The sequence below is a fragment of the Pinus tabuliformis genome, chromosome 6 (genome assembly GCF_031772625.1).
Source record: "Pinus tabuliformis cultivar Carrire ecotype Pingquan chromosome 6, CPIR1, whole genome shotgun sequence".
NCBI classification, from domain to species: domain Eukaryota; kingdom Viridiplantae; phylum Streptophyta; class Pinopsida; order Pinales; family Pinaceae; genus Pinus; species Pinus tabuliformis.
This window is the reverse complement of record NC_142292.1, coordinates 159,146,954-159,155,469: the sequence shown is the minus strand read 5'-3', so window position 1 is coordinate 159,155,469 and position 8,516 is coordinate 159,146,954. Positions and strand designations below refer to the sequence as shown.

Sequence of the window (8,516 nt, the reverse complement as noted above, 5' to 3'; positions counted from 1 at the left end):
TGAGAACTTGCTAAAATAATATGAGAGGGTTGTAGTAAAATTATGATAGAGGTCTTTTATGTTGTCTGTACTAGATAAAGGAAGCAACTTAGTTTTTAATTCATTTAGAAAGAGATCATTTTTATTTCTATCAAATATTAGGTTATTTTGGTTATAAGGATTATTTTCTATGGGATCTATATGCATGACAAAATTGAGAGTTATAAGTAAAGGCCTATGATTAGAGTCAGGCTCGTGGTTGTTTAAGATGTCAAAATTTATTATTTCGTTGTATAAAGGGAGATCGGAAATAACATAGTCTACCACACTACTACCAAGCCCATGGATGCAGGTCATCTGGCTAGAATTGGGCCACTTCTTTAGACTGTTACAAATTATGAGATCCTGAGCACTACAGAGCTTGACTAGCTCTGACCCAAACAAATTCTCCCTGAGGTCTTCAGAGCTCCTTTTGTACCTACTAGCCAGAGTAGCGTCTTCGTCTAACCAAAGAGAATTAGGGTTGGAATGATTGCTTAGAATAATAGCTTGGTTGCTTGAAGTTCGAGCATTAAAGTCACCTATTAAAAGGATATTACCTTCATTCCTTAGGCTAGAAATATCATTCTCTAAACCATTGCAGTGGCTATTTTTATCTAGATTCTTCTTCTTATAGAAGTTAGAATTGATGGGGGGAAATAACATATTGTTATGTAGGTCTTTTTATTATTAATGTCAGTGATCTCTATCCAACTATATTGGTTGTAAGGGTCATTTTTATAAATCCTAGCATGGGGGGAGATGTTCTTCTTAATATAACAAGCTATTCCCTGAATGCCTCTAGGGGAGGATCACTTGTGCCAGGTAGACCATAGCGTAAAGCCATCTATGTCAAGGACCTTAGATTCTTCATGCAGTTTCAACAAGCAAAATAATATCATCATCATTTGAGATCCAACTTAGCTTGGGGCCTTTGTTCCATGGAAAACCCAGTTCCAATAAAATAATATGATAAAATTAATTTCATTAATAGCTAAATTATATATTTATAAATATGATTTAGGAAAAATATAACTTACCATAAAATGTTAATTGAATTCAAATTTTTTCCGAGCTTATTAAGTGAATTTTGAAATTGAAATTGAAATTTTATATTTTATATTTTACTTTATTCAAATTCTATATATTTTATTGAAATTGGGTAATGAGAAGTTGTACATTTTATTAAAATTGGATAGTGATAAATTGTACTTGAGAGCTAGAAATAGGTCAATAAAGATTAATCTGAATTCTAGATCTACCAATCCCAAGGACCAAATCTTTCAAAATCTAAATTTGTTTTTGAGTGGATATTTATTTCTTTTTATTTTAATTAATTTATCTATCTATATAAAGTTGATGCTGAATTAGAGTGGAAATTGAAGTATTTTGATTACTTGATCTAAAATTAGAGTAGAAATTAAAGTATTTTATTTATGACTTGCATTAATTTAGTTTTTTTTATTACTATTTTTATTTAGTTATGTAACTATTATTTTATTATTTTTAACTATAGCATCACTAATAATATTTAATTCATATTGAATTGTAGCTTAATTAAATCTCAACTCAACATGATATTAATTACACATCATATAATATCAATAATATAATTTTTACATGTTATCTCCCAACTCCATATTAAAAAAAAAAAATTACTATATAACTTCATAATAAACTAAATATATATATTCCCATAATAAACTAAATATATATATTTCCTTTCGCCTATTTTATTTCTATCTAAATTAATGTAAAATTAAAATATAACTTAAAATTTTTATTTATAACCAATATTAATATTTTTTTTCTTATTACCATTTTTTTTAATTTTAAATGTAACTTTATTGACCGCAACTCCTCATATTAAAGTGTCACCAAAATCCTAGCACTATAATATGTCTCCCAAAGGTATCGCATCCTAGATCATGGTCAAGAATACAGATTGCTTTGGGTGTCATTGGTTTATGTGAAACATGATCCAACGCACAACCTGGTTTGCCTGGTTCAATATCGTTCAAAACAATTTTATAACTTAGACATCTTGACTAATATATCAAGCATAATCCGGGGATTACTCTCATTTTTATCCTATTAGGGAAAATAATTTTATATAATACAAGTCCCGGCTGCCATATTATTCTTCTGTCTGATGGAATCAAGTACCTTGGTTTTCGCCTAAAAGCAAAGGCCTACAGGACGTCAGATTGGCGATGGCTTATAGAGCGCTTCTTCAGCAAAATCATGCTGTGGGAATTTAGATCCCTTTCTCTGGGCGACAGGGTTGTGCTTGTCAAATCGGTATTGTCGCAGCTTTCGGTTTACTGGGGCCACCTTTTTCATCTCCTGGCTCGCATCATTCAAGCCATCAACAGAATTACAGCCAATTTTATATGGGGAGCAAAAGCTGAGAGGCGAAAAATCCATCTTGCGAAGCTGAAATTCTTAACTTTGCCAAAAAAGCTAGGTGGATGGGGCCTGCTGGACATAAAGCTCTTTGGGACTGCTCTTCTCTGTAAATCCCTCTGGAGGGGCATTTTTGGCACCAACCCCTGGAGTGATATTATTCGCCAAAAATATCAAAAAGGCAGAGGCATAGAATTCTGGTTCAGGTTTGATTCCATTGGTTCGCAGCAAGGGTCTGCTATTTGGCTCAGCTTCAGGCGGATCCAGCGTTATTTTCTCAGCAACCTTAAATGGAAAATATTCACAGGCTGGAAGATTCTCATTGGCATTGATTCCTTTGCAGGCTTCAAGGGTAATCTTCATGTTCCTTCTTCTATCCTTTTTCACCTCCACAGATCTGGCATTTTCTCATGGGATAAAGTTATCAAGGATTGGAGAGGCCCTTCTCCCGCGCTTATGGACGCTCGCGACATCGGCATTCCTCAGGATTTGTCCCTTCAATGGGATATTCTCAATAACTCTCTCCTTCAGGGTGGAATAGTACGCTCCGTTGATGAAGACCATTTGGTTTGGTCCTTATCACTCTCTTCCACTCAAGCAAATGTCAAGGACATTTATCTGGACCTCATATCAAAATCAATCAGACTGAATAGACAGTGTTTTCCTGCACTCTGGTGGCATCTAGGCTGCCCCCTCAAAGTAACTTTATTCTCTTGGCTGGTGTTCTTCAACAAAAATTTGACATCGGAGTCCCTAAGGAAGCGCTCTTGGCATGGGCCCAGTAGATGCGCCCTCTGCAAGCTGGAGGAGGAAACCAATTTTCATCTGTTTTTCAAATGTTCGATTTCCCAACAAATCTGGTACGAATTAGCACTGCTTTTCTCCTTTCCGCATCTTAACTTCATTTCTGTTGATGCAGCTTTTGCATGGTGGGGAAGACAGGATGCTGCCCTTCGTCCAGTCCTTCCCATCGCTATATGGAGCCTCTAGAAATGCAGGAACTTAAAAATTTTTGAGGACTCTAATCTCTCCTCCATATATGTTCTATCTCTTTTCTCTGCTCTCTATTCTCCTAATCGTTGAAGCTGATCCTCTGTGGTTTTATTTTTGTCTCTATAATCATGGTTGTCTCTGAAGGCAATCTCCTTTTGGTATTTTGCTCATCCTTTGATGCTTATGTATTCTGACCATCAGTCTTTCTCTCAGGCGATCTTGTAACCAAGCCATCAGAACTATTCTGTACATCTCTCTCTCAGACGATCTTTCAACAGATCCATCAGATCTATTTTGTATATATTGCCTCAATATAATATAAAGCTTTTCTTTCTGAAAAAAAAGGGTTGATTGAATATAATATTATAGGTTTTCTAAATCAAACTGAATGGTCAAGCAGAGCAAACGGTTAATCCAGGGAATAATTAGGGATACCAGAAAATAAATCTAAGGGCTAGAGAGTGACGACACTTCTTACCTTGATCTTAAAGCAAATTACAGCAAACAGACACAAAGAAAGGAGCTTTGCGAAGGAGCATACCGATTTATTGGAGACATAAAACACTTGACTTGATTAAACTGTAATGAGATAAATAAGAAAAAAATGAAAAACGTCTAAATAGATAACATTATGTGTCTAAAAAAATTTATTTCTTGCTCACCTAGATGTGCCCTGTCTTCAGTGATCCATTCTTCTTCAACTAATGAAACAAGGATCATAACCATCTCAATTTTAGTTTCGTGAGTTTCCTGCTTTCGTTGCATGTTCAGTCTCTCGAGGGCTGTGATGATCCTTTGACTTTATGCTAATTGCCTCACGGGCCGTCTTTTTCTTTACAATATTAAGGCTCCCTTTTTCGCTTTGGTTGCGACTAATTCTCCCAACCTTCTTCACAGTGTTGGCTTCTTTGTTGTTTGAAAGCATTTCACAGCTGCCTCACATTCTCTCTGCTGTTCTGAAGGAGTCTTACACACGCTTTGATACTATGTTAACAAATTGAAAGATACACATGCTTTGATACTATGTTAAAAAATTGAAAAATGTGGAGCTGAATTGTTTTCCTTAATATTCTCAACAGCTAAATAGATAAAAGACAATAATAAATAACTAGAATGAGACTCAACTAAAACTCAACTAAACTTAAATTAACTATGACACTTAAATTGATAGTCCAAACTCACTGACATCTAACAGATAATTGGAATTAGTTTCTCGAACAAAATATCTGCTTAATAGTAACAAAATTTCTGAACTTCTTGTTCATGCAAATCATAACAAAGAGAAAAGACACAAAACAACCATAAAAAGAAATAGATCCATTCTTCTCCATTTATTGATCCACTCTTTTCCAACCATCAAAACAATGATTAAGCGGTAATATCTCAGTGATACATGTTTAAGTAGTGGTCTATCTGTTATACATGTTTTGGAGAGCTTTTTAAGATAAAAATCAGACTTGAATTGAAAAAGAAGGAGTTACAGCTCACAGGTGAGTACCGCACCTGGAGACTGCACTCAAACAAAGAGAACTCTCTCCGTACACTCTACATTCATCAAATGAGCAATTGCATCATTAAGTACATTACTAGAGATCAAGAAGTTGCAACCAAACTCCTACACTCTAGGAACAAATCCTAAACTAAGGAGATATGTTACAACTTGTGTAACCATTTCTCCATTAATACAAAATAATATTAATTATTTTCAACTCCCCCCCTTAATGGAGAAAGGATTATCCTGAACTCCTAGCATCCCTCTAAACAATTCAAACTTTACATGCTCAAGAGGCTTAGTAAAAATATCAGCTATGTTATCACAAGTTTTACAATATTCAACACATATCTCTTTTGACAGTAGTTTCTCTCGATGAAGCAGAGCTGTAGTGCTCTGCTTTTTTTACTGCTCCATGCTATGACCCCGGATCCAATGCTGAATGTGTAACCTGTGATAGATCTTCGATCATCCAAGTTACCTGCCCAATCGGAATCTGAAAAACCTGCTAGAATAACATCAGAAGTGTCAATGTACAAAATGCCATAATTACTAGTACCACTAAGATACCTCAACAAACTTTTTGCTGCGATCCAGTGACTTTTGAGTGGTTTTGTTATGGACTGGCTCAACACACTAACAGAGTATGCCAAATCTGGTCTAGTTGTAGTCAGATATATCAAACTGCCAACTAGCTGTCCGTACATGGCTGCATCCACCTCTTTAGTACCGTCGTCACTCCTCAACTTTAAGTTCTACTGTAATGGTGTTGCTGCTGATATGCACTGCTCCATTCTGAACCTTTCCAGCAAGCTTCTAGCATACGTCCCTTGAGTAAGAAAGGTTTGTCCAGAGTCTTTCCATACCTCCAATCCCAAGCAATAATGAAGGTTTCTGAGATCTTTCATCTCAAACACTTGTGACATCTGCTATTCGATTTCTTTGATCAGATTGTTAGCATTCCCTGTTATGATCATATCATCTACATACAAAGAAATCAAAATAATTTGCCTCTATTTATTAAACTTGGTATACAGATTTGGATCATTCAAGCTCCTATGAAAGCCATGATGTACAAAAAATGAGTCAATTTTCTCATACCACGACCTGGGTGCCTGTTTTAAACCATAAAGTGCCTTTTTCAATTTACACACAAGATGTTCCTGCCCCTTTTTCACAAAACCTTCAGGCTGTACTAAATAAATTTCTTCCTTCAAGTCACCATTCAGAAATGTGGACTTAACATCTAGCTGGCATAGCTGCCATTTATGTTTTGTTGCTAAGGAAATTAACATTCTAATGGTGTTTAATTTGGCTACAAGAGCAAAGGTGTCATCGAAATCTATTCCCTCTTTCTGTGAGTAACCCTTTGCTACCAGTCTAGCTTTAAGTTTCTCTATACTCCCATCTACATTTATTTTTGGTTTATACAGCCATTTGAATCCTATGTGGGTTTTACCTTCAGGCAATTCAACCAAATCCCAAGTATGGTTTCTGTTTATTGATTCTATTTCCTCATACATTGCAGCCCTCCATACATCAGATTTACTTTCTTCCTCATAATTTGCAGGTTCTACAATGTTTACAATCTTTAACATTAATGCATAGTCTTTCAATTTAGATGATAATCGAGTCTTCCTACCTGATCTCCTTGGTAGGGGACTTACCTCAATTCTGTCTATTTCAGCCTTTTCTGGGCTCGAATCATCATTGATTACATTGTCTGTTACTTCTTCTTCTTTTTTCTCCTCCTGCTCTTCATCTTCCTCATTGTTTTCTTCCAATAGCAATGGAATGTGCCAATCACTGTTAGAGTCATCCTTTCCTTCTTCAACCTGTTCTAGTTCTAGCATTGTAAATTCCCCAGGATTCCCAAGATTGAAAGGACCAACATGTTCGCCCTCCATAAGTCGTATAAGGCCTTCAACTAGATTAGAAACGAACTGGAAGCTCCGTGTCTGTTCCCCATTTCCATAAACTATCAAAGGCTCCTTGTGAAAAGCCTGAGCAAAAAAATTACTTACAACCCAACCATCATCAAGGCACATTCGCGAATCGTATGTATTGAAAAATCGAGCAATCTGAACCTCAACATTTGCCCCAACACGCTTGGCAAGTCTGGATATGTTCAAGATTCCCACATCATTAGTTTTGATAGTCTTCATAGGATTGTGTTTGTAATGCACAGGGGAAGCAGGGAAAGCCAAATGGTAGATTTGATCAACCTCCAACAATAAGGGTTCCACAACATCATGCCTTATCCGTTCAAACCTTGGAGTGCCAAAATGATGCAAACCATTCTCCTTCCTTCCTGTGAAGAAATTGTCGACAACAATAACACTATTGCCTCTTGCCATGAGCCTGTCCAGTAGATGACTGCCAACAAAGCTAGCTCCACCTGTCACGACAACTCGTAGGGACTTTCTCTTCAAACCTAGGGGCACTTTAGCGCCCGAATTCACCATCGAACCTGAATGATACTAAGCAAACCGAGAAACAGACATCTCATAAACAACCCGATGAGGTTTGTCATGCACAAAACTTCCATTTTCATTAACATTAGAAGCCAAAAAACCAGGCTGAAGGATAAAGAAAGTCGATCGATGGTGATTCCTATCAAAATAAACAGTCGCTACTGCTCCCTGAGCAAATAATCTACTGGCCTAATAATAGACCATGTCTTTTCTGGCTTAAGAGAGTACTCATCACTGTTATTCATATTGGACTGATAAAATTTCTGATCCTCTGAAGGATAAGTCTTCAATGAGCACGACCGGGCAAATCTGATCTGCTGCCACCGAACAGATCAGGAACTCCAATGCACCACCACCGGGCAAGTTTGATCTGTTGCCACGAACAGATCAAGGAACTCCAATGCGCCACCACCAGGCAAGTCCGATTTGCTGCCACCGAACAGATCAGGAACTCCAATGCGCCACCACCGGGAAAGTTCGATCTGCTGCCACCAAACAGATCAAGAACTTTCAAAGCGCCACCACCGGGCAAATCCGATCTGCTGCCACCTAATAGATCAGGAACTCTAATGCGCCACCACTGGGAAAATCTGATCTGCTGCCACTGAACAGATCAGGAACTTTCAATGTGCCACCGAGTAGATCAGGAACTCTAATGCGCCACCACCAGGCAAATCCGATCTGCTACCACTGAACAGATCAGAAATTTCAAAGTGCCACCACCGGGCAAGGCCGATCTGCAAAAAATTGCAGATTTTCCAAAGAGAAAGAGGCTGGCGCTTCTCGACACCGAAATACCCACGTCGAAAACAAAATCGATGCGTCTTACGAAATTGGCGCGATTAAGGATTGATTTTCCATGCCAATGGAAATTTCTGGCGCGCTGGCGTGACTATCACTCTCAAAACCATGCCAAATGGCACGATTGTTCCTTAATAAATAGTGCCAACCCTTTCTTCCGCTAAAAAATGGCGCGACTGTTCGCGACGAAACCGCGCCAACCCTATTTTCCACTCAAAGATGATCAGTCATCTGAGACCTGTCTTTAGGTGTTACTGCAGTCTACCTGATTCTACGAATGCTTATGTACACTCCACTGCCACTACAGTTCTGTAATCAATGATGCATCCTAA

The 8,516-nt window shown here is 37.5% G+C and overlaps 1 pseudogene; it reads right to left on the bottom strand.

Annotated features, from left to right (window-relative positions):
* Positions 1-2,481: 2,481 nt before the first annotated feature.
* On the bottom strand, positions 2,482-7,374 carry LOC149257872 (UDP-glucuronic acid decarboxylase 2 pseudogene; annotated as a pseudogene).
* Positions 7,375-8,516: the final 1,142 nt, after the last annotated feature.